The 26451-nt window shown below is 42.7% G+C and overlaps 1 protein-coding gene across 3 annotated transcripts in view; it reads right to left on the minus strand.

The window, feature by feature from the left end:
• ADAMTSL4 (ADAMTS like 4) overlaps nucleotides 1–26451 on the minus strand; it is a 312392-nt gene that overhangs the window by 77649 nt on the left and 208292 nt on the right. The window lies entirely within an intron of this gene.

The raw sequence follows: 26451 nt of genomic DNA on the forward strand, positions 1-26451 counted from the left end.
GGAGGATTTTTGGGGGCGCGGTCTGCACTCACCCTATGGTGGAGCTTCCCTGGACTGTGACGCTGCAGCTTTTGTCTTCACCCACCTCTTTCTGGGTTCCAAACCAGAAGCCAAAAACCAAATCTGTTTCACTGTCATCGGGAGGACAATATAAAACTGACCAATTGGGGCCTCGGGATGTGGTGACGTGCCTGTGAGGGGGCGACGGACCTGGTAGAAACCTATTGGTCCGGCGCCCTGCACAGTGCACGGCCACATAGATGGTGTGAGCTGGGGGTTGGCGGCACCCCTGCGCCCCTTGTAGATCAGCCGACACTGATGGGCTTACTACTACTATTTGCAGATCAAAAAACCTTATGCAATCGTTGAGGATTCCAAACATTGCTGATCTTAATGTGCCTGTAGACACCAGACAGCAGCTGGAACAAGTAAAATTAGGCTATATTAAAATTAACAGTAGACCAATTGGATACAGCACAGTGGCACCGGTAAAGCTGCTCTCAACAAAAATGAGGTGTCCCAAAAGTAGGGGACCCAAATTTGGAGATTTACACACACAAGTCCAATGAGATCACCAAACAGAAGATCTGAGAGTTCAAAAAGCATTTAATGAGCACAGAACAGCCAACTAGTTTTGGGGGCTCCGCCTTCTACAGGACTACAACACAGACATAAAAACATACATCATTTTAGATTTTTTTTTATTCGTATTGGGTTACATTTACTTATAAGTTGAAACAGTTCATAAAATATAGACTCATAAAATATGTAGAAATTATGATCTCTGGCTGAGAAAGGCTGCATTAGATCCATGGTATAAAGTTTATGGTTTAAAAAACCCTACAAAAATCCAATTCAAGCACAGAAAAAATGTAAACGCAATCCTTGATATACTGTGGATTAAAAAGAAAAGACTGCAATCCAATTAACGGAGACTGTGAGGTCCAGGTTGCCATAGTAAAAGTCAATAATATCCAATATGCTATCCTTTATTCGAGGAAGTGCACCTGGATGCAGCTACCTGCCAAAACAGCTGTTTGATGAAACCAGAATTCCATGGCCATAAAACCTAATTCGATTTTGTATATTCTATCCAGTGTAACATTGTTTCTTTAGTCTTTTGGGAATTTAACTGGCAAAAGCTAAAGTTAAAAGGTTTGAGGAAGAACAATATTTTGTGCAAGCATCTATGCCGAAAATTGCATCCTATCACACGAAAATGACTCCTATTACCACAATGTTTGCAACCCGTTGAGCCTTGGTTATTCTCATGTCAAGTAAGGTATTATCTAATAAGTGACTGGTGATGGGGTCTTTTTGGTTCTATGTTTTCCCTCAAATACATAAATCTAGGATTTCCTCTTTTATAATAAAACAACAAACCCCTTAAAGAATCTTGCGAACATCTGCTGGGCTGGGATTACAATTCTTGACCTTTGTCTATCTTAGGTGGGGTTTTAAAATCAACACAGAAACACTCTGTGGAATATTAACAGAGATTTGTTGCCTTTGACTGGGATCATGTTAAAGTGAACGTAGAACTGCATTGAAAAAAAATACTAATGCTGGATATTATTTAGAAATCTAAAGAAAGGAGAAGACCAAAGCAATCAGTCAGGCTGCTCACACCAGAAAGGACTACCCCCTTTCCCAACCTTTCTACCTTACAGGAACCCTTAAAATAATTTTAAGATCTCTGCTAAATCCAATGCACTGAGGATCTGTGGGAAAAACATCCTTTACATTGGTGGCCAGTGGAAATAATACAGTGGTGGTCAGAAGACCACCCATACAGACAGCTAAAACAATCTTTGCTGTCCTACAGCTCACTTGACTAGTGGCGTTGGCCCCAGAACTATGCAGGCACCATCAAATGGTAGGTCAATCAGCCAGAGCTCAAGGACCCTCTAGCAACTCCTGAAGAAACCCTAGGGTCCACAGAAACCTGCTTCAGAATGGCTGCTCCAGTGTGTAACCAACAGGTTTCCAGAATAAAAACATGCACCAATGGAAGGAATTCCTGGCCAAATAATGAAAGAGTCCACATTGCTGATGGCTACTAACTCACTTAGTCTAGCAATTAAAGTGGAAGGTCATGCAAAAACTAAAATCCCTGTATCTATAGCCACCAACATTCTAACACTAACCTCTCTAGCCCTGTAAAGAAAAAATGAGTATCCATACCTTTTCTGCAGGTGATCTGACCTGATCTCCATCGGTGAAAGCTCTTCTGAGTACATGTCGACAATGGCTGTGAAATTAATTGGAAGTGACATCACCCATAGAGTTAAGCTATGGAGCTTACATTGACGGGTGTGTCCTCTGCACCCGCATACACAAACGAACCTGCGGGTGACAGCTCAGCATGGGATCAGAGCTTCCGCCACTGGAGATCGGGTCAGATCGCCTTTAGAAAAGCTTTGTGTACTCGTTTTTTCTTTTCAGGGTTAGAAAGGTTAGAATGTTGGTGGCTATAGATGCAGGGATTTTAGTTTTTGCATGGACTTTCACTTTAACTTTTCTACATAGATGCACACATGAAAGCCCTATTTGGAGTCTATTCAAATTTCTTAATTTTAACTGAAGCCCTGACGAAGGGGGAGTGTATTCTGGCCGCGGAAAACATGTTGCTGTTTTTTTATTGTAAACCAATAAATTAAGACTCTACTAAAATTTGATTTGGCGCTCCTTCCATTGGTGCAAGCTCATCCCTCTGTCACTTTGCTCTTTACACCTATCTCTATCAGTATGTTCCTTGCACTGCAACACACCTTAAGCCTCGTACACACCACCGAGGAACTCGACGGGCGAAACACATCGTTTTCCTCGTCGAGTTCCTTGTTAGGCTGTCGAGGAACTCGACAAGCCAATTTTCTCCATTCCCGTCAAGGAAATAGAGAACATACTCTCTTTTTGGCTCGTCGAGTTTCTCGTCAGTTTCCTCGACGAAAATGTACACACGACCGGTTTCCTCGGCAAAAAAATATCTCCCAGCAAGTTTCTTGCTGGTTTTTGCCGAGACACTCGGTCGTGTGTACGAGGTCTCATTGGCTACTTGTGTTTCTACTCCGCCCTCTCTCTAAGCTCTGCTATACAGTAGACTGCAAGGGGCTGATACAAGTCTCATCCAGGTACTTACACCAATTGCAAAAAAAAAACATTTATTGATATAGCCGTGATTACAGACCTGCATTCATTTATACATTTTATTGAAAAGGACTTTTCTAAATTGCATGAACATTTTAAAGCTTATATGAGATTTTAGCGATTAGGGTTACATCAACTTTAAGAGCCGTTTGAGGTGACTTCAATAACACATGGCTTTTTCTTTTCTCTCTAATCCAGTTTGGCTCTGTCTTGTCTTCTTCGAGAAATAACGTTGTTAATAAATATTTGAGGCTCAGCCTCCTGGAGAAGGGAGCTGAGCTTTGCAATGTGAGACCTCCCTGGCTTGTGTAGATAAGTTCCACAAGAGCTCAAGATTGAAACCAGAAAAAAAGGTCTCCATTGGCTGCCTGGCAAGCGGCGCAACGTGCACAGCTGGGAGACATCTGGCTGTGATGGCTTGTAGCCTGGGCCAGATAGCGATCCCAACAAGGTCATTCTGTGTTTTACAGTATTTTGTATCTGGCTTGACAACAGGCTAACTTCAGCGTGAGGATAAGGAACAGCTGATGCAGCCACGATGAACAAAACCGTGCTTGTGTGCACGTTGTCTAATATACAGAGAGGTGTTGAGGAGATGGAGTTTACATAAATATGACACTTTTGGTCTTTGGTAATAAATGATAGCCTTTATATATGGACTTTTGAAGTTCTGCGGTTGAGTCAAGATTAAGTGTTATTTTAAAAAACAGTTGAGGCAGAATTAGCCAAAATCTCTTCTCTTCTCTTAGTTCTAGTAATTTTATGGGATGAATAATTAGCCCATAACATGTCGTGGTTTGAAACATTATGGTTGCTCAAGAAAAGTCACGCTTTCAATATGTAAGCTTTCAATCCAAGGGTGGAGAAAATTGGATGAGTTGGATCTGGAATTGTTCCTAAGTAAGGCTTGTGGAGTCAAAGTCTTTCAGCAAAGGAATATAATGATTCCAACTAGACTGCTCCTAAACTTGTGACGACCTGCTAGGGCATTTAATGGTGTCCATACACCCCTCAAAATTCAACCTATGGGTGTATCAGCACCATCCGGAGCGATAAATTTTAATCTGAAAATCCAAGGAGCTGGGGATGGCAAATCAGCCAGCCAACCTGCATTGGGCCTATGCCCCATCAGTTCAAAAGGGTGGCCCAGGCACCCACCAAGCAGGAGGGTTGGCTATACTGCCTTATTGTGGACACTTGTGAGTTCTGTGGATCCCCCTGCAGCGCTGACGGCTTCTACTCTTTCTCTCTCGGACTGTACTGCAGGGGGGTCCGTTCTAGTATCGGTTCCACCACCCCCCTGCTGTCCGGCATCCCCCCCCCCGTTCAAATAAATGGAAACCACCCCAACCTATAACTAGCCTTTGTAGCAAGGAGCACATGCATGCCAAAAAGCAAACAAAAATTCTCAGCTCACTAACCAGCCAACCTGCAACAAACTGAACTGACCCCGTCTAACAGCTCTCGTTAAAAACAAGGGGTTTTGTTCGCACACATTTGCAAATATATGCATAAGCTGCACCTCAGTTTATTGCAGTCCTAACTCTATAATGTGCTTCAACTTGGAAGGCTTTCAAAACTATAGCTTTAGGAACGCAGTACTTTGCGGTATTGTGACATGGGTGCTGCAGCTTATGCAAATATTTGCAAATGTGGGCCAATAAACCCCATGAACTGTTAGACAGAGTCGATTAGGTTTGTTGCAGGCTTGCTGGTAAGTGAACTGGGAACTGTTCTTGCCTGAACAGTCACTGCAGCCATAAAATGTAGTCTCTGTTTGGGTATACTAAAGCTTCATACACATGATCGGACTTCCATCTGACAAATCCGTGGATTTTTGTCCGAAGGGTGTTGTCTGGCTTCAGAACTTTTTCAGCCAACATACATCAAACTATGTGTTTTTTCTGCTCTTAACACCACCCTTTAGGCAAATTCTGATATTGTTGTCTGATGGTTAGCATTGGTTCGGAGCATGCATGTTTGTACTTTGGATTTTAGTCTAACTGACTTGTGTACCCACGATCAGATAATCCAACAGAAAACATTTGTTGGACAATTTAAGAGCATGACCATCCAATATTTGTTGTCGGAAATTCCGACAATTGTCCGATGGAACATACAGATGGTTGGATTATCCAACAAAACAAACACGTCCATCGGACAATTGTTGTTGGAATATCCAATCGAGTGTACGGGCCTTACGAGTCGTAGGAGTGACTGTCAGAATACATATTTTTTATTGTGCATGGGGGAATCTACTGATCCTTTTATTCAGCTCGTGGGGGCAAATCTTTAATATGTATGGCTAGCATAACAAGGAATCCATGAGGTGAACCAAAATGACCAACTATAGGATATAAAAGGGTTGACTTACTAAAACTGGAGAGTGCGCAATGCAGCGGTGCATTGTAACCAATCAGCTTCTAACTCCAGCTTGTCCAATTAAGCTTTGACGACAAAAAAAATGGAAGCTGATTGGTTTCTATGCAGAGCTGCACCAGATTTTGCACCCTCCAGTTTTAGTAAATCAACCCCAAAGCCAGAAGAGTTTTACCAAAATCCAACATTTTTCGGGGGCCAAACTGTTCTCCCTTCATAAGGGCTTAGGATACTGTGTAGTGACAAGGTAGGGAATCAAAATGTTTTTTTTTTTTTTTACAATTTTAACAAAATGTATTTAATGCTGGAGAAAATGTCTCTGGGCCATATTCTGAGTATAGTTACGATGGAGTATCTCAGGATACTCCATCGTATCTCTCTTTTTTGGCCCGCGTATCTATGCGAGTGAGTCTTAGAATCATTTTCGCATAGATACGCTTAAGATCCGACATATGTAAGTCACTTACACTGTCGGATCTTGAATGTAATTCGCGGCCGGCCGCTAGGTGGCGTTTACGCTCAGGTCTCATTTGTTTATGCAAATGAGCCTGATACGCCGATTCCCGAACGAATTTGCGTTGCGTAACCGTCGCTAACGTCGTTTGCGTAAGCGTGAGGTTACCCCTGCTATATGAGGGGTAACCTTACGCCAGTCCCACGTACGCCATGTTAAGTATGGCGTCGGGTCCACGTCGTCTTTTCCCGTCGGGTACGTCGTTTCCCTAAGTCGTTCTTGAATACGACTTTACGTATATGACGCACACGTCGGCGTCATTGACGTTTTCCGCCGAGAACTGGAGCATGCGCACTGGGCTATTTTAAGCCCGGTGCATGCGCAGTTCATTCGAATCGGGGGCGCGCTTAATTTAAATACAAGCCGCCCCCGGGATATGTTGGGCCAATTACACTACGCCGCCCCAAACTACAGAGCAAGTGTTTGGGGAATACAGCACTTGCTCCTGTAGGTTGGGGCGGCGGAGTGTAAATGGCTTACGCGACGCCCGCCCGAAATCTACGGGAATATGGCCCTCTGGAAGCCAACGGTTTGAAGTCCTAATTTTTTGGGCACAATTTCCAGGGTGTCTCTGGAAGGCTAAATGATTTTTCAGTTTCTTAAAGTTGAAGAACCAGATAGTTATTCTTTGCGTCAATATGTGGCTATTCCACAAAATTCCATAAAAATAATGAGCAGAGGAGAAGAGGGTTTCAAATTATTTTAGTATCTCTACTTGAGGGATTGATCCTTAGGTCTCGTACACACGACCTTTTTCCTCGACAGAATCCATCAAGAAAACGGTCGTGTGTATGCTTTTCATCGAGAAAACTGTTGAGGAACTCGACAAGTTCTCTTTTTCCTCGACGGGAGTCTCAATTTCCTCGTCGTGTTAGTCGTCGGGCTGGTTTTCGACGAGAAACGCGATCGTGTGTATGCATGCTCAGGATAAAGTATGAGACGGGAGCGCACCTTCGGTAAAAGTAGCATTTGCAATGGAGATAGCACATTTGTCACGCTGTAACAGACTGAAAAGTGCCTACCAAACTTTTACTTAACACGCAGTAACATGAGATTAGCAAAAGCAGCCCCAAGGGTTGTGCCAGTGGAATAGAATTTCCCCTGCCGTCGTATGTGTTGTACGTCACCGCGTTTGAGAACGACGAGATTTGGTCTTGACAGTGTGTACGCAAAGAAAGCTTGTCAAGTTTCTTGACAAGCCTAACAAGGAACTCGTCGAGGAAAACGATGTGTCTTTTCCGACGAGTTCCTCGGTCGTGTGTACGAGGCCTAACTTTCCGTTCTGTCTGAAGCCCTTCACCTGGAGAGAAAATACCTTCCTAAGCAGCATGTCCAACTAGTGATCCTATCATTGGCGGTAATACCTGCTCCAAAGACACCATTCCCTTTCTGGGCAAAATACTGCAGCATCTTGTTCGCCAGAGAAGAAGCACTATCGGGAAACATGACCCCAAACAGCCGCAAAACAGATGGCTTGAAATGGGGTCTATGCACTTTAGTTCTTTTTCCTCTATGTTTTATTACACAAAACCTATAACAGGTGTTATAGCCAACCAAAATGTTGCTTTTCTTGCTTCTTTACCGTGTGCCAGGAATTGGTAATTTATTATCATCTGTTTTACTATAATGTAAGGTCAAGTAATCTATAGGAAAGTAAAACTGCAGAACTACTATAAACCTTGTCATTTTAGGATATATACTCAGTTTCCATAGCATATAATTATATGCAGACATACGCAAGGCCTTGGCTACAATATTTCCCCTTTTATTTCTCACACAGAATGAAGGCTGTAAATATCATGCATCTTCCATTTTGTATGCAGGAAATGATCGAAAACACACATGCCATGGAAAGCACTTTCTTCTACAGAACTGTAATTGATAAAGCAGACATTTTATTTAAAAGTATATCACAAATCCAGGAAAAAATGCAGTTCCAGTGAAAATCTTGGTATGTATTATCACTGGCAGAACAGACTGGGTCACTTTATTGTTCATGCATGTGAACATGGCAGAAAAATGGGTAACAACCAGATTACTTCTTAAAATTTAGCATTTTGCCCTTGAAAAATGGCAGCTGGAATTCAGGTGTAACATCTGTTTGTGAGATCATCTCTTTAACCACTTGACCACTGGAAGGTTTAATCCCCCTTCATGGTCAGGGCATTTTTTTGCTAATAAGCACTGCGCCACTTTAACTGGCAATTGTGCAGTCAAGTAACACTCTATCCAAAATTCTATTAATATAATTTTTGTCACACAGATAGAGCTTTATTTTGGTGATATTTGATCTCCTCTAGGTTTTTTCATTTTTTATTATATAAATGAAAAACGACCAAAAAAACAAAACACATTTTTCTACTTCTATTATAAAACATATCCAATAAAAAAAAAAAAAAAATCTTCATAAATGTAGGCCAAATTCTATTCTGCTACATGTCTTTGGTAAAAAATAAAAATACCAATAATTGCATATTAATTGTTTTGTGTGAAAGTTATGCCGCCTACAAACTATGGTCTATATACAGTACTGGAATTTACACAGCTATATACTGTATATATGTATATTATACTGTAATGGCAGTGATCAGTGACTTACAGTGGAACCGTGATAGGGTGGCGGACAATCTAGCGCTAAAAGATACTGGCTAGGAGGGTCACTAACTGACAAAGAAGTCTCTAGTGACACTAAGGCCTCGTACACACGATAGGTTAACCAGAGGACAACAGTCTGAAGGACTGTTTTCATTGGTCAAAACCGATCGTGTGTGGGCCCCTTAGGTTATTTAACCATAGGTTAAAAAAAAGCCAACTTGCTTTAAAATTAACCTATGGATTCCTAACCGATAGGTCAAAACCGATCGTTAGTAGGCACGACCATCGGTTAACAATCCACGCATGCTCAGAATCAAGTCGACGCATGCTTGGAAGCATTGAACTTCGTTTTTTTCAGCACGTCGTTGTGTTTTACGTCACCGCGTTCTGATCGGTTATTTAACCTATGGTGTGTAGACGTGACGGACCATCATTCAGCTTCATCAGTTAACCTATGACAACGGTCCTTCAGACCGTTGTCCTCTGGTTAACCTATCGTGTGTACGAGGCTTAACACTATCTAAAATTCTATTTATATAATTTTTGTCACACAGATAGAGCTTTATTTTGGTGATATTTGATCTCCTCTAGGTTTTTTCATTTTTTATTATATAAATGAAAAACGACCAAAAAAACAAAACTATTTTTTCTACTTCTATTATAAAACATATCCAAAAAAAAAAAAAAAAATTTCTTCATAAATGTAGGCCAAATTCTATTTTGCTACATGTCTTTGGTAAAAAAATACCAATAATTGCATATTAATTGTTTTGTGTGAAAGTTATGGCGCCTACAAACTATGGTCTATATACAGTACTGAAATTTAAAGCTGGTTCTCAATTTTTCCGACAAGAAAAGTTCTGGTCGGAAATTCCGAATGTCTGTATGGAATTCCGACGCACAAAAAACAACGCATGCTCGAAATCAATCGACGCATGCTCGGAAGGATTGAACTTAATTTTTCTCGGCTCGTTGTAGTGTTGTATGTCACCACGTTCTTGACGGTCAGAATTGTGACCGTGTGTATGCAACACAAATTTAAGCCAACATTCCGTCGGAAAAAAATCCATGGTTTTCTTGTCGGAATTTCCGATCGTGTGTACGCGGCATTAGGTGAAAAGTTATAGAGGGGTACGTTTCCCTCACTTGGGGGGTTTCTTCTCACTTCTAGTTCAGTCTTGAAGATAGCAAGTGAGTGGAATGCCATAAACGTAGCACAGAGAATGACGAAGTAGAAGGGAATGGTGCCACCCCAAGAGCATTCAAACAGCATATGTCAACAACACACTTTCAAGAGGACCCTATCAATACCCAATTAAAGTCATAGAACTAGATATTCAATCAGATAGACATTGTAAAAATAGCTTGCATTTGTAAAGCATTACCTTTCCTGTTATGTAGGTAGATTCAGGTACGAGTGCTTAAAGATGCGGCGGCGTAGCTTAGCCTGTTTAGGCTACGCCGCCGTAAATTAGCTAGGCTAGTAATGATTCTCAATATACTTGCCTGCTAATATACGGCGGCGTAGCCTAAAGCGGGCGGGCGTAAGGGCGCCGAATTCAAATGTGTTGAAGGGGGGCGTGTTTGATGGTAATGAGGCTTGACCTCACGTTTTTTACTTTTTTCTTAAGTGCGCATGCGCCGGGCGCCTACATTTCCCAGTGTGCATTGCGGCTACGTACGCCGCACGGGCCTTTTGATTTCGACGTGGACGTAAACGACGTAACTCCAGATTCGCGGACGACTTACGCAAACGACGTAAAAAATTTGAATTTCGCGGCGGGAACGGCGGCCATACTTTAACATTGTTATTCCACCTAATAGGTGGAATAACTTTAGGCCTGCTAATGCCTTAGGGAAACGGCGTAAATCGACTGCGGAGGCCGGGCGTACGTTCGTGAATTGGCGTATAAACTCATTTACATATTCTACGCCGGCCGCAATGGAAGCGCCGCTACTGATAAGCCGGCCTAACTCTTACTGAATCTACCTAATAGTGTCTATATACTGTATAACTGTGCAGTCCAGTTGGCTACAAAGTTTAACTGCCATGCCCAGTACTACTATGTTATCTAACAGATTTGGTCAGACATGTCCCCTCCCCTCCTCAAGGCTACAAGTCTGAATGTGTCCAGTACCCAGTTATGTCAGCATGGAGCACTGGAGGGAGAAGCAGCATCTCCAAGAGAAAGGGGGTATTTTAAGACTTCAACTGAGCTTTTATCTATTTCCACCCACAATCCATCTGCTATGATTATTAGTAAACATCTCCCCTTCCACCCTTTGTGCGGCTGGAGGCTCTCAATCTCAACTGTCACTGACAGCTTTGGTCTACACAGTGATGATCAGGAACTAGAGTGGTTTCCGATCATGTGACCACTATGTCATCTATAATAGTTCCATGCAGCCTGGAGGCTTCACTGATAAAAAATAAGCCTTCAGCCTGCAGAAGTGCAGATCATACTGATACAGATGCTTCTGCAGTCTGAAGTTGGCAGCATTTATCTATTTAAAACTGTAATTGTCACATATAATTTCCATATTAAAAAAATCTATAAAATGTATTTAAAAATGGAAATAGCCCAATGAAGTGCCCAGGAAATCAAAAAATGAATCACATATACGGTATACTGTTAGCGGCAAGGATTGCAGTGGCTCTGCATTGGAAACGGCTGGTTACTCCTCTGGATTATGTTAAAAATAAAGTTAACTGGATTATGGTTAATGATAAACTCACTCACATACTCCATAATAACTCTAAAAAAGCTCATAAAATCTGGGACCTCTTATTCCCCCTCGACTCCCCCTCCCCCCTCACTTGTCTCTCCGTACCATACTCAGGTTCCTGCACTTCACTACACATGGTTACGATTCTGACTATTGATTAGAACTGTCTTTTGTTAGATAAAGTATACGTTTACTACTCTTTGATACTGTCTGCTGGGCTTTCTATTATCAGCAGGTTTATCCGAAAACATCCCATCATTATTGTTTGTTCCCTTATATTCATGGACCATGTAATTTTTGTTTATACATATCTTAAGTATTCGTATATTTGTCATTGTGACAATCCAAAAATTGGTCTATGTTTACCAGCAACTGTTGTCATTTCTGGATTTTTTTCAATAAAAACATTGAAATATAAAAATGGAAATAGTTAAATCCTAGGCTAACATTTAAATCTTTATATGCCTTAAAATAAAAATGTAAACAAGGTAGGCAATTTATTATAGTTATCGCTAAATTAATCAATGCATTCCGATGCTGCTAAATTTAGCATGGATATCAATAACCTCTGGTCACAAAAGCGTCAAAGAAATCATCATGTAAAAGAATGAAATGTTTCAAGACACAACAGAGTCCCTTTTTTACCCCTTCATCAGTACTTCACTAATCTCAGTCCAAAAGCCACATCATTTTACGGACGTTCCCTGCCCCGACCGTTTACATGGTAAATGAGCACATTTGAGGCCTCGTACACACGACCGAGAAACTCGACAGAATCCATCAAGAAACTTGGTGGGAGAGCTTTTTTGCAGAGGAAACCGGTCGTGTGTACGTTTTTCATCAAGGAAACTGTCGAGGAACTCGACGAGAGTCTCAATTTCCTCGTCGTGTTCCTCGTTGGGCTGGTTTTCGACGAGAAACTCGAGCGTGTGTATGCTTAGAAACCCGCGCATGCTCAGAATAAATTATGAGACGGGAGTAAAAGTAGCATTTGTAATGGAGATAACACATTTTTCACGCTGTAACAGACTGAAAAGTGCAAATCGTCTCCGACCAAACTTTTACTTAACATGCAGTAACATGAGATTAACAAAAGCAGCCCCAAGGGTTGTGCCAGTGGAATCGAACTTCCCCTGCCATTGTATGTGTTGTACGTGATTTTGTCTTGACAGTGTGTACGCAAAGCAAGCTTGTCGAGTTCCTCGACAAGCCTAACAAGCCTAACAAGGAACTTGTCGAGGAAAACGATGTGTCTCACCCAACGAGTTTCTTGGTCTTGTGTACGAGGCCTGAGGTCCATTTCCTGCACTGCTATAACAGACTCTTGTAAAGTTTCAGGTTTTAGCTGGAGCATATAGAACATAAATACCAATGGAATTGCATACAGTTACAAAATTGATTTTGGGGACTATAAAGTAGAAAAACCACCCACAATTCTCCGATGATCTTTTTTTTTTCAATGTTTTTCTTGTTTGCTTATTTTTATTAAAGATGAACTGCAGACAACCAGCTAAATCAATAGCTGAAGTACACATATGTGAGCCGTTTCACCCATATATTTTGGTCAAGCCAGATCCGAGATGTACACAACCACGCTATACAGTGTAACTATCTCCTAAACGCGCACCTTTTAGGAGATAGTTACTGTGTATGCAGCCAGTGACATCACTACATTGGCGCAGGAGCTCTGAAGGAACGTACAGCCGTGCCATTCCTTCAGAGCTAACTAACTTGGAAGCAAGACGGGCGGAGATGAAAACTGTCTCCAGAGATGACATTGCATTGCTGGAAGGCTTTGTTTTCAGGTAAGTTTCACTTAATGTGGTAGTATTCAATGCATACTAGCACACTATTAGGTAGATTCAGTAAGAGTTAGGTCGGCTTATCAGAAGATAAGCCGACCTAACTCAGAATCTACGCCCACTTATGTTTAAGCGTATGCTCAAACAGAGATACGCTTAAACATATCTAAGATACGACGGCTTGCGCCGTCCTATCTTAGATTGCAATATTTTGGATGGCCGCTAGGTGGCGCTTCCATTGCGGTCAGCGTAGAATATGTAAATGAGGAGATACGCCGATTCACAAACGTACGCCTGGCCGACACAGTACTTTTACGCCGTTTACGTAAGAGATAGGCTGCGTAAAGTTAGAGCTAGGCCCTATTGGAATAGTAATGTCAAGTATGGTCGCCGTTTCCGCGTCGAAATTCGAATTTTTTACATTGTTTGCGTAAGTGGTCCGTGAATCTGGATTTACGTAGTTTACGTCCACGTCAAAATCAATAGGCCCGTGCGGTGTACTTAGCCGCAATGCACACTGGGAAATGTAGGCGCCTGGCGCATGCGCAGTTACAAAAAAACTTGAAAAATGTAAGGTCAAGCACAATTAGGATACAACACGCCCCCCTAACACACATTTGAATTAGGCGCCCTTACGCCCGCCGATTTAGGCTACGCCGCCGTAACTTAGCAGGTAAGTACATTGTGAATCATGTACTTGCCTAGCTAACTTCCGGCGGCGTAGCTTAAATGCCTTAAGCTACGCCACTGCAAAGTTACGAAAATGTACCTGAATCTAGCTATATGCCTTTGCCAACACTTTGGGCAGGAGGGAGGTATATTCATCTGATCTCCAACTGACTCTTCCTCAATCCTCCCATGCTCCTCAACACCATCCCACTTTCCCAACCAATCCTGTAAGTGCCATTACTTTCTTTTCTAAAAAAAAGAACTCCACGCTGCCTGATTTCCCTTCCACTCAGTCATGTATGCCCCATGCGTAATTCATTTTTTTTCCATAGCTCCGGGCATGCCTTTAAACATTTCGTAGGCTTTTTTGGTATGTACCAAGCCATTAAACACAATACCGCCAAAGTTAACAAGATTCCTAGCAGACGTTCATAATATTTGTCCATTTTTTACACCTATATAAACAGTTTATGGGCATAGCAGGCCTGTGGCAGACACCATTTACTTCTATAGCGTTATTAATACAGATATTCCCCCTTGGGTATGCAGTAAATGCAGTATTAATCATTCCTTGCCCCTGCCTTCCCTGCATCTGTAACACTGAACTCTATAGACATGGAAGGCAGGCTCTCTTTAATCACGAACGCCCTGTCAATGCGCTCTGTTCACGTCATCGGAATGTGACTACTGTATAATCCCTACAGGCCCCACATAAGCACACAAGAATGATTCAAAATCTTGGCTCGCTGTGCAGATAAATATCACCTTAAAATATCCTTTGTATCCCTCCCTGCAGCACTAGCGCTTCATATATTAGCTGTATAATATTATAAATCATAGACAAAAATTAATTTAAGGGTTCTCATTTCTGTATTTTATGCTAGTTTTATAGGCGCGCAGCTGTGAAAATGATTATGGAAGTATTGCTATAAAAGCTATACGTTTCTCTATATTAAGGGGTAGATGGCTGTTTTTAGCCAAGGCAGTCAAGTGTCTAGAATTTGAATAAAGGGCAGTTCTCGTTTAAAGGAAAAGTCAACTTTCACCTATCGTATTTATGGTCACTTTTTTTCCCCTTAAAATCAAGGGAAAATCGTGGGTGCGTGTTATATGCTGAATGGCTGCCTCGGAGGGAATGCCTGCCGCCAAAATAGACAGAGCTGAGAGTACTGTGTACTCTGCTCCTCTTGCAGTCCCACCTCCCGCCATTGGACCGGTGTTATGTCCATCATAGGAGCCGGGGCCAAGGGGCGGGACTGCGAGACAAGCTGAGACGGGCCGAGAGTAGCCGAGTACACAGGACATCCGGCTCTGTGTATCTCGGCGGCGCTCGTTCCTTCAGGGATTTGATTTACCTGCCAAAGACAAGGGGCCAGATTCTTAGTGGAGATACGACGGCATATCTCCAGATACGCCGTCGTATCTCTGAGTCCGGCCGGTCGTATCTATGCGCCTGATTCTTAGAATCAGTTACGCATAGATATCTATTAGATCCGACAGGCGTAAGTATCTTACACCGTCGGATCGTAACTGCATATTTACGCTGGCCGCTAGGGGCGTGTACGCTGATTTACGCGTTGAAATATGTAAATGAGCTAGATACGCAAATTCACGAACGTACGCCCGGCCGACGCAGTACAGTTACGCCGTTTACGTTAGGCTTTTCCTGGCGTATAGTTACCCCTGCTATATGGTGGCGTAAGTGTGGCGTACCAATGTTAAGTATGGCCGTCGTTCCCGTGTCGAAATTTGAAAAAGTTACGTCGTTTGCGTAAGTTGTCCGTGAATGGGGCTGGACGTCATTTACGTTCACGTCGAAACCAATGACGTCCTTGCGGCGTACTTTGGAGCAGTGCACACTGGGAAATTCCACTGACGGCGCATGCGTCGTTCGGGAAAAACGTCAATCACGTCGGGTCAAGCCTGATTTGCATAACACACGCCCACCTCTTCACAATATTTTTTTGAGAATACGGCACTTGCCTGTAAAAGTTGCGGAGGCGTAACGTAAATAGGATACATTACGCCCGCACAAAGTTGCGCCATTCTACGTGAATCTACCCCACTGTATGTATGTCCTGCAATCTTGTGATTTGCAAACATTTTGCACAGCCTTGTTTGGGCAAGGCTGCAGATGGATGGGCAAGGCTACGGATGGACACTGTTGGGCAAGGCTGCAGATGGATGGGCAAGGCTACGGATGGACACTGTTGGGCAAGGCTGCAGATGGATGGGCAAGGCTGCAGATGGATGAGCAAGGCTGCAGATGGATGGGCAAGGCTGCAGATGGATGAGCAAGGCGGGAGATGGACACTGATGGGCAAGGCTGCAGATGGACACTGATAAGGCTGCATTGATGGGCATTTAAAATGTAAGATTTTTTCCTTAAACTTCCCTCCTAAAAGTTTTTTTCTTAAACGTCCCTCCTAAACTTGAGGTGCGTGTTATACACCGATAAATACGGTATTTTCCAATCTACTCCTACACTTTCAAATACTGCTTAAAGAATCAATCCACATAAAACTGATATTTTAAATGGAGCTTGGTGGACTGGTTTCTTATTTGTCTTGGATACATCAACTAGAAGATTGACTTTCCGAAATTCCCAGTGACGTCCTATCCATCTGGGAGTATTGGGTGTCCCTGTCCATCTTTGTTTGTTCCAACTCCTACTGTTGCATTCTCTATTATATACAATATATTATAAGTATAACATTATGGTCACAGCAGATGTGCAGACATAGGAATTGAAGTGTAAGGATCTGTTTAACAGACATAACAAATCGCCAGGTGGATAACTCTTCAGCATTACCAAAAAACGAAAATATCAGTTTTAAAGAGTATGGGCCAGATTCTCGTAGAATGGAGTAAAACTATGCGGGCGTAACGTATATCTCGTTTACGCTACGCGGCCGCAAGTTTTACGGGCAAGTGCTTGATTCACAAAGCACTTGCCTGTAAAGTTGCGGCGGCGTAGCGTAAATCCTCCGGCGCAAGCCCGCCTAATTCAAATGATCCAGGTAGGGGGCGTGGATCATTTAAATTAGGCGCGTTCCCGCGCCCGATCGTACTGCGCATGTGCCGTCCCTAAAATTTCCCAACGTGCATTGCGCTAAATGACGTCGCAAGGACGTCATTGGTTTCGACGTTAACGTAAATGGCGTCCAGCACCATTCACGGACGACTTACGCAAACGACGTACATTTTTAAATTCCGACGCAGGAACGATGGCCATACTTATCATTGGTTGCCCCTCATATAGCAGGGGCAACTTTACGCATCGCAAAAGCTACGGAAACGTCGTAAATTCACTGCATCGACCGCGCGTACGTTCGGGAATTCGCGTAAATAGCTAATTTGCATAGACGACGGGGAAAACGACGTCGGCTACACCTAGCGGCGGAAAAAACATTGCATCTAAGATCTGACAGCGTAAGAGCCTTACGCTAGTCAGATCTAATGGATATCTATGCGTAACTGATTCTAAGAATCAGTTGCATAGATACGCCGGGCCAGATTAGGAATTACGACGGCGCAAATGGCGTTGCGCCGTCGTAAGCCCTTTGAGAATCTGGCCCTAAGTTCCTTAGCAATGAACTTTGCATATTTAGTTCCTTTTATTTTGTTAAGAATACTATTAAACACATTTTATTAGATCTATTTGACGAGTGCAAAAATATCTGTTGACCCTGCCAAAAATGTTGTGTTGCACTCCTATCAGCTACGTTGTTCTGAGCTATCTATGAGGACTCCAGAACCATGGTTGCCCTCTCCTATTCATATAAAGGGGCATGCCCCTCTATGTGAATAGGAGAGGGGCAAAGTCCCTGTTTTCCTGTTTTGGTTGTCATGATACAGTAGGGTGTGTGAACTGGTAGGACTGGAAGTGTGTTACTGACATAATCACGTAAAGAACCTGAAGAAAAAACAAATGTGTCTACTAGATCTAAGGATCGGTAAGCAGAAAAACACAACATTTTAGTTTTTGGGTTTGAATACGCACCAACCACTACACCGGGCCTATTCTGAGGCCTCGTACACACGACCGAGTTTCTCGCCAAAAACCAGCAAGAAACTTGCTGGAGGATATTTTTTTGCCGAGGAAACTGGTCGTGTGTACATTTTCGTCGAGGAAACTGTCGAGAAACTCGACGAGCCAAAAAGAAAGCATGTTCTCTATTTCCTTGACGGGAATGGATCAAATTGGCTTGTCGAGTTTCTCGACGGCTTCACAAGGAACTCGACGAGCAAAACGATGTGTTTCGCCCGTCGAGTTTCTCGGTCGTGTGTACGAGGTCTGACACTTTTCTCCTACGTGTAAAAATAAAAAATTTTTTTGCTACAAATATAATAATATATCCGAGGAACAATCGTACAATTTTCTGATAGTGTGTACACAACTATCGACAGCAAATTCGGACCTTCTGAACGAAAATATTTTTCGTACGTAAACAGAACAAACGATTTTCGTTTAATGTGTACTGTTTTTGTACGATTTTTCGTACGAGAAAAATCAGAAAAGACTGCGCATGATCAGAAACAATAAACAACTAAAAAAGGCTTTGTCGTACGAGAACTTTCGTACATTATTTTTTTTCCTCGATTCTGACTTGCTGTAAACAATGAGGAAAATCAGATGATCGTTTGCGCCAATTTTCTTATACTGTGTACCCCATTTAACTTCCTTCTCAACTGTATATATTATCTCCCAATTGAGAAAAAGGCCTTCTAACATTTTTAAATTTCTCCTAACTTCAGGGATCAGTTATTTAATACTGTAATGCACACTCAGGCGCTCGGAGAGAATGGATTATCAACATGCTGTCAGGTGGTTGAAAAAGCAGCAGATGTCAGAGCTCATGGGACCTCTCAGTTCTGACCCATCACTCCAAGAGTTGTCTTCTGACCAGGTACTGTATGTAAAGCCATAGGAGGGGGAAATATAAATCTTTAACCATTTTAATACAGGGCATTTTCATCCCCTTGATGCCCAGACCAATTTTTAGTTTTCAGCGATGTCGCACTTTGAATGATAATTGCGCAGTCGTGCAATGTGGCTCCCAAACAAAATTGACGTCCTTTTTTCCCTACAAATAGAGCTTTTGTTTGGTGGTATTTGATCACCTCTGCGGTTTTTATTTTTTGCTCTATACACAAAAGAAGAGCAACAATTTTGAAAAAAACACAATAGCTTTTACTTTTTGATTTAATAAATATCACAATTTATTTAAAAAAAATATATATATTTTTTTCCTCAGTTTAGGCCGATACGTATTCTTCTACATATTTTTGGTAAAAAAAAACAAATCGCAATAAGTGTATTTGATCGGTTTGCTCAAAAGTTCTAGCATAATAGGCAATAGAATTATGGTATTTTTTTTTTTTTTTACTAGTAATGGCGGTAGTCTGGGATTTTTTTATTGTGACCGTGACATTGCGGCGGACATATCAGACACTTATGACACATTTTTGGGACCATTCACATTTATACAGCGATTAGTGCTATAACACGGCACTGATTACTGTGTAAATGTGACTGGCAGGGAAGGGGTTAACACTAGGGGTCGCTGAAGGGGTTAATATGTTCCCTGGAAGTGATTCTAACTATAGGGGGAGGGGAACTCACAAGGGGAGGTTACCAATCTGTGTTTCTCTGTACTGGGAACACACATCAGTCTCCTCACCACTGACAGGACCATGGATCTGTGTGTTTACACACACAGATCCATGTTCCTGCTGTGATTGCGGGCAATCGCGCAGCATGTCCTGAGCAATGCGGTGGGCGAGTGTGCGCCCCCTAGACGGCCGGGAATGCCCGGCCGTCATATGACATCCGCCCGGAGGGACAAGAGGTTCCTGCGGACGTCATATTACTATACGCCGGGCAGGAAGGGGTTAATAAGTATAATTATTGTTATCATTATAGAAACCAAGCTTGGACTGATTCTCTCAGTCACCTCTGAGCAGGGGTGGACATACCATTCGGGCACTCGGCACTGCCCGAGGGCTCCATGCCACTAGGGGGCCCCATCAGGGTTGCCAGCCTCAGTAAAACCAGGGACAGTATGTAAAAATCTGTGTTTTTAAAAAAATCCCAAGATTATAGCTGCCCCGTCTCTCCAGTACCTTTTCAGTGTGTGTATGTGTATTTTGTGTGTATGTATACTGTGTGTGTATATTGTGTATGTATACTGTGTGTGTGTATACTGTGTGTGTATATTGTGCGTCTGTGTGTGTATGCTGTGTATGTATATTGTATGTGTGTGTATATACTGTGTGGCCCCATAATCTATTGCCTGGGGGCCCCAAAATCTCCTATTGCTCAGGTGCCCCATAATCTCCTACTGCCTGGGGGCCCTATAATCTCCTATTGCCCAGGGGGCCCATACTCTCCTATTGCCAGGGGGGGCCCATACTCTCCTATTGCCCGGGGGCTTCATAATCTCCAATTGCCCGGGGGCCCCATAATCTCCTATTGCCTGGGGGCCCCATAATCTCCTATTGCCCGGTGGCCCCATAATCTCCTATTGCCTGGGGGCCCCATAATCTCCTATTGCCCGGTGGCCCCATAATCTCCTATTGCCTGGGGGCCCCATAATCTATTGCCTGGGGGCCCATAATCTTCTATTGCCCGGGGCCCCATAATCTCCTATTGCCCGGGGGCGACATCAGGGCCATCTTTTCCATTGGGCACGCTGGGCAGTTGCCCGGGGGCCCCGCTTGCCTGGGGGGCCCCCCGGCTGCCCAGCAACCCCAGTAAAAAATTGTGGAGAGTGACGGGTTAGAACTGCCTATGCCCAGTTCGCGGAAATCACAGAGAAGATCCGGTCCTCCACGAGTGAGGGGGGTTGCTGATGTAAGGGGGGAGTGAATGCAAAAATGTAAGAGGGCACTGATATAAAGGTTCCCCCTCCTATATTTGTGACCCTCCTTACCTTAGTGTATTTACTCTACGGAAGGTGGTCTCTGGTCACCAGAGTGCCCTCCACATCAGAGTTCCCCTTTACATCAGAGTCTGCAGGATTCCCCCTTACAATGCAAGGGGGAACTCAGTCTGCGGACCCTGATGTAAGTGGGAAAGAGAAAGCAGTGGACTCTGATATAAGGTGGTCTCTGGTCACCAGAGCCCCCCTCCACATCAGAGTCCCCCCTTTAGATCATGATCTGCAGCGTTCCCCTTTACATAAGAGTTCCCTTTCATGGTAAGGGGGAATCCTGCAGACTCTGATGTAAGAGGAAACTCTGTGCTGGCTGGGCTATAGTAACCTGACCTTCATGTCAACGAAGACATTTTTATTTTTTTTGTTACTTTTGTTTAACTTAAACACATTGCTAATAGCACTAGCTATATGTTTATAGTTTAAATACTGTCATTTGCATTGTTCGACACTGAAAACTGTAATTTAGGTACTTTTTTTTGCAGTGGCAGTAAAAAATGTGGTTCTGCCAGTAAATTTTATGATTTTTGTCAGTAAATTCTCGTGCGTGATTGTGTAGACAGGGCCCCACTGCGCTGTATTGCCCGGGGGCCTATAATGCTCTTAAGATGACACTGGGCGACATAATCTCCTATTGCCCGGGGGCCCCATGATCTCCTATTGCCCCATGAGTTGTCAGTCCGCCCCTGCCTCTGAGTCCACACAGTCTTCTCCCATCATCCAACAGGTCCATTAGAACGATGCTGCAGGTATACAAGAACGCCTTTGTAAACCGTTTCAGAATTAGTCCCATAAGATGGAAAAGAAGCTTACAATTGGAAGCTAATAAGGAAGGCAACTCCAGCAGCCTCTTGGTTAATCGTACCGATTGTCCGGAGTTCATCTGACTTAGTACAAATACAAGAGGAGTGAGATCATGCAGGTCTCATTCCCAATATGTTTTTTTTTTTTTCCCTTGGCTGGAAAAGTACAAATAAAAGACAAACTTGGAGTTGAGGGAGGAAACCAGCAAAAGCCTTTTCAACACAGCAATTGTTTCATTATTGTGCGCTGCATCCAGGGGCCGCCCTAGCATTGGGACAGTTATGGTTGGGCATGCCCCCAGTAATAAGTTGAGGCTCTTGTCTATCATTTGCATTGATAGGGAGACATAATATACTGTACATGGTTACAGTAGATAGATAGATAGATAGATAGATAGATAGATAGATAGATAGATAGATAGATAGATAGATAGATAGATAGATAGATAGATAGATAGATAGATAGGAAGACATAGATGGATAGATAGTCGAATAGATGAGATAAGGAGATGTAGATAGATAGATGCATAGATAGAATGATGAGAAATTAGGGGGCGTGGGGGCAAGGGAACAGTTGCTGAGGCTAAACCCAAAGCTACTCACACAATTGAATTAAATGAAGGGACTATCTCGGTACTGATAAAACAATATAAACAAAATGATATCAAAAGATTTATTAATAAAATTGACAAAATAGGTAGTTGTACATATCAACAATTGGTCAAGGTCGACTAGTTTCGCGGAAATTCACCGCTTCATCAGGAAAACCAATTCTATGAGTAAATTGATAAAGCACGGAGCTGGGGTGCCCGAAAAGTTCCCCCCCTGCAGCGGGCATGGGGGTTTGGTAGTGGATATCACGGCAGTTACGTCTGTGGACATTAAAGGTCAAGCCATAGTGGGAGATGGAAAAATCCTGGTATGTATAGGCAGCTGGGTAGGATCAGGGGTGCAGCAATATAGGTGGATCAGGGATGGTGCAGTGTTAAAATAAGGTCCGGTGGTACTGGTAAAGACCAGTGTTGTCTCATCCATGGAAGTAACCAAAACGGAGACAGTATGCAAGGTAATGCATGGACAGAGATATAAAAGGGAAGCACCTACACCCATAGAGATCCCCAAATAATTGCCGCTCAACTCCTGACCTGTCACTGCCCAGACTCAGGGGCCACAGCCTGAACAAAGTTCTGCGGACACCCATGAGCCCATCCACATATGCACAAAGGAAATTGCCCCCGTGTAAGGTTTGTCTCATGGACTTCATAAAAAGAAAACACTCATCATTATTTGGCTTCCTACAAAAATGGCCCAAAAAGCCTAGACTAGCTGATCATCTTTTGGACAAATATCAGTCAAGTTTTAGCGCCAGGAATCCAAATATTTCTTCTCTTCTCTCTTCTGCTGAAATTGTGATTGTTTCCTATGTTTTGCCAGTGTCAATAAAAACATAATGGTGTGTCATGCTGATGAGACTCTAACCCCGACCAGCACCTCCAGATCATTATACAGTTGTTCAATGGCGTAATACGGGGGGGGGGGGGGCACATTTCATAAGGAGAATGCTAACATCTGCAAGAGCTCTGTATAGGCTTAGCACTCAATGCATGCCTGTAACTACACGTAGCGAGATCCCAGCAAAGGCTATTAGCCTGCAAAACACATTCATATGAGAGTCGAGGTTAATCTCAGCCTGGCAGTCCTTATGATCTGAGCCGAGTGGTGGAAATGCGATTGTGGGGCAGGTGGAAAGTACAACTCCGGCCAAGCTTCGTTATAGTTGTATGGAAGAGTTGGATCTTCTGTCACTATTTTATTGCTGTCTGTGTCCATGCAAAAGAAAAAAAACTGGTGCATGGTCTATATACTGTAGTTCAGTCGTGCAGCTTCATATTGAGCTTAAAGTGGATTTTTTTTATGTCACAATGTATGCAGCTCTGAGCAATCTTCTTTTTATTGTTCAGGGAAATAAAACAGACTTCCAGATAAAAAACAAAGTCCTTGCTTGAGTGACAGGTTATTTACATATCTTGTGCACTAGCTTGCAGACATACACAGCTTCTGTACAAAGTGCTCAATTCACATCCCCCTCCCCTCTTCCCTCCAGCTCTATGTATATTCTGATGGCTGTTGCATTTTCTCATGGCACTGAACTGTGACTCACCCCATATTTTGAAAAACATTTAATCAAAACACAGGGGAGGGGATGTGAATGGTGCACTTTTTTTCAGAAGCAAGGACTTTGGTTTTTATATGGAAGTCCGTTTTATTTCACTGAACAATAAAAGAGGATTGCTCAGAGCTGTGTGGCAAGACTGATGATAGGAAATCTTATACTCTACATTGTGACATCAAAAAGAAAAAAAAAACATTTTTTTGGGTTTACATCCACTTTAATGTTCCAGCCGATTGCAAGCAAGAACAGTAAAAAAAAAAATATATATATATATATATATATATATATATATATATAACAACTTTAATTCATGAAATTTACTTTTTAAGTACCTGAATATGTCTTGACCTTTACCTCCTGTCTTCCTGTCCTTTTGTCTATGTCCTCAGACTGGGAGAAGGAGGGAGCCAATGCTGCAATACGCATGTGCTGGTGGGGAGCATGCTGAAACCTGATCATTGTTTTGCTGATCACACTGTACTGCAGTCGAGACTGCGAGACTGAGGATCTGGCTGTGCTGTCTGGCAGGAGTTTACCAGATCACAAATTCCGTGGCAGGTAAAACTGGACATGTTTTGTAGGGCTACAAACTTGAATAATAAACTTTATTGTGAATGTTGTAGAGTAGCTGTTGCCAACTTTATTGAGACCAGGTTCCGATAAAGTCTTCCAAAATCCTCCATTTTGTCCGGGTTCACACCTATGCGAATTGAGTGCGGCTTAAACCAATACCCAGAACATTTCTAAATACATTGTTTTCAATGAGGCTGGTTCACATATGTGCGATGCATTCGCACTGCGCATTGCAGTAAAAACGTGTGCCGATTTTATGCCTTGCGGTGCGGCTCAGGTGCGAATTCAGATCCATTATCTTCTATGGGTAGGCAGCTGATTCGCAGATGTGTTTAGTTCTCTTCAGGAATTTCTCTCATTCAGCGCAATACACTTCTCCCCCACTCTCCTCTCACCTGTAACTTCTCCCAAGTCTCCAAATTCGCATCTAAAACGTTGCTAATCTGCTGAACACTTCTCTTATCTCTCTGCAGAGATAAGAGAGCTGAAATTCGCACCGCACTAGTGTGATTCCGGCCTTAAAGTCCCATTGAAGGGGGATTTTTTCTTTTGTTCCATACACGCCAGGGATGTGGCTACTACACTGTTCAAACCTGACATGGTGAAACCCTTTTTCTTCTCAATAATGTTTTCATTACATGTTACATTCTTTCAATTAGAATTAGATTTGAATTAGCCTGCCTATGTTACGCCCCTTGTTACCATAAAAGTACAAATGTAATATTAATGTGATACTTTACGTAATCATGTGTATAAAAAAACTCAAACTGTGTAAAATAAACAGAACGGTTATTTGGAAACATGTGGGAGTGCATCTTTTGTGTTTGTTCCATATTGCAGTAGTTATTAACAAATTGTAACCACTAATCAATATGAGAATAGGAGTTGTCTATACATTTTCCAGAACACTACTTTAGAATACAAAATCTGACTGGTTATAAGTCTCTAAGCTCCTGGTGCCCAACCTGCGACCCAAGGGCCACATGCGGCCCTTTGGTGTTTAAAGTGTGGCCCTCTGGCCCCAGTAGTCAGTAGAGAGAGAATTCATTTGTCCCTTAATAATAGCCTGACTTATCTGACCTAGTATCCAGTCACGCCTGTAGAACAATCTCTGACCATTTTCTCTAGTAATGCCACGTAAACACGATCAGATTTTCTTTCGGAAAAACCTTGAATAGTTTTTCTGACGGAATTCCGCTCAAGCTTGTCTTGCATACACATGGTCACACAAAAGTTCTCTGAATTTTCGACCCTCAAGAACGTAGTGACGTACAACACTACGACGAGCCGAGAAAATTATGTTCAATGCTCCCGAGCATGCGCCAAATTGTTTCCGAATTTTGCGCATTGGAATTGCTACAGACGATCGGAAAAATAGAGAACCTGCTCTCAATCTTTTGTTTTGGTGGAAGTTTCGACAGCAAAAGTCCGATAGAGCATACACACAGTTGGAATTTCAGACCAAAAACTCACATCTGACTTTTCTTGTCGGAATTTCCGACCATGTGTACGCGGCATAAGTCTTCAGTCTGTGACAGCTTTCTGTGGCCTAATGTCGCGTACACACGGTCCTAATTTCTGACAGAAAAAGTCAGATGGGAGCTTTTCGTCGGATATTCCGACCGTGTGTATGCCCCATCTGACTTTTTCCATCTGAATTTCTGACCCATTTAGATAGAGAGCAGGTTCTCTATTTTTCGACTGAGGTTTTCCCGTTGGATAGTTCGACCATGTGTACGCGGCATTACTGTAATAACTACTATATAGGGCCCTTTGGAGACATTAGGGGCCACATTTGAGGCCCCCATTACCTTGCAAGTTAGCAACCACTGCTCTAAGCAGACACGTTTAATTCACGCCCTTGGATATAGAGCCCATAAGTAAGTATTTAATTGAAAACGTTCTACTATCAAGCATATCAAGTTGTTTTGCAGGAGTCTCTCGTCACGTCCTGCTCGTCTTTCTATACCGCTAATGATGTGAAGGGGCAGGTGCTTCAATACAATCCAGCTCTATTCACCCCTAATGACTCTCTGGTGTAATAAGCCTTAAACTGTTCTCCATAATGCATAACATCACTTATCTCCTTGACTGTTTAACAGCAAATGTATTATAACTCCTCCGCAGATGT

This window comes from Rana temporaria, chromosome 13, assembly GCF_905171775.1.
Source record: "Rana temporaria chromosome 13, aRanTem1.1, whole genome shotgun sequence".
In the NCBI taxonomy this organism is placed as follows: domain Eukaryota; kingdom Metazoa; phylum Chordata; class Amphibia; order Anura; family Ranidae; genus Rana; species Rana temporaria.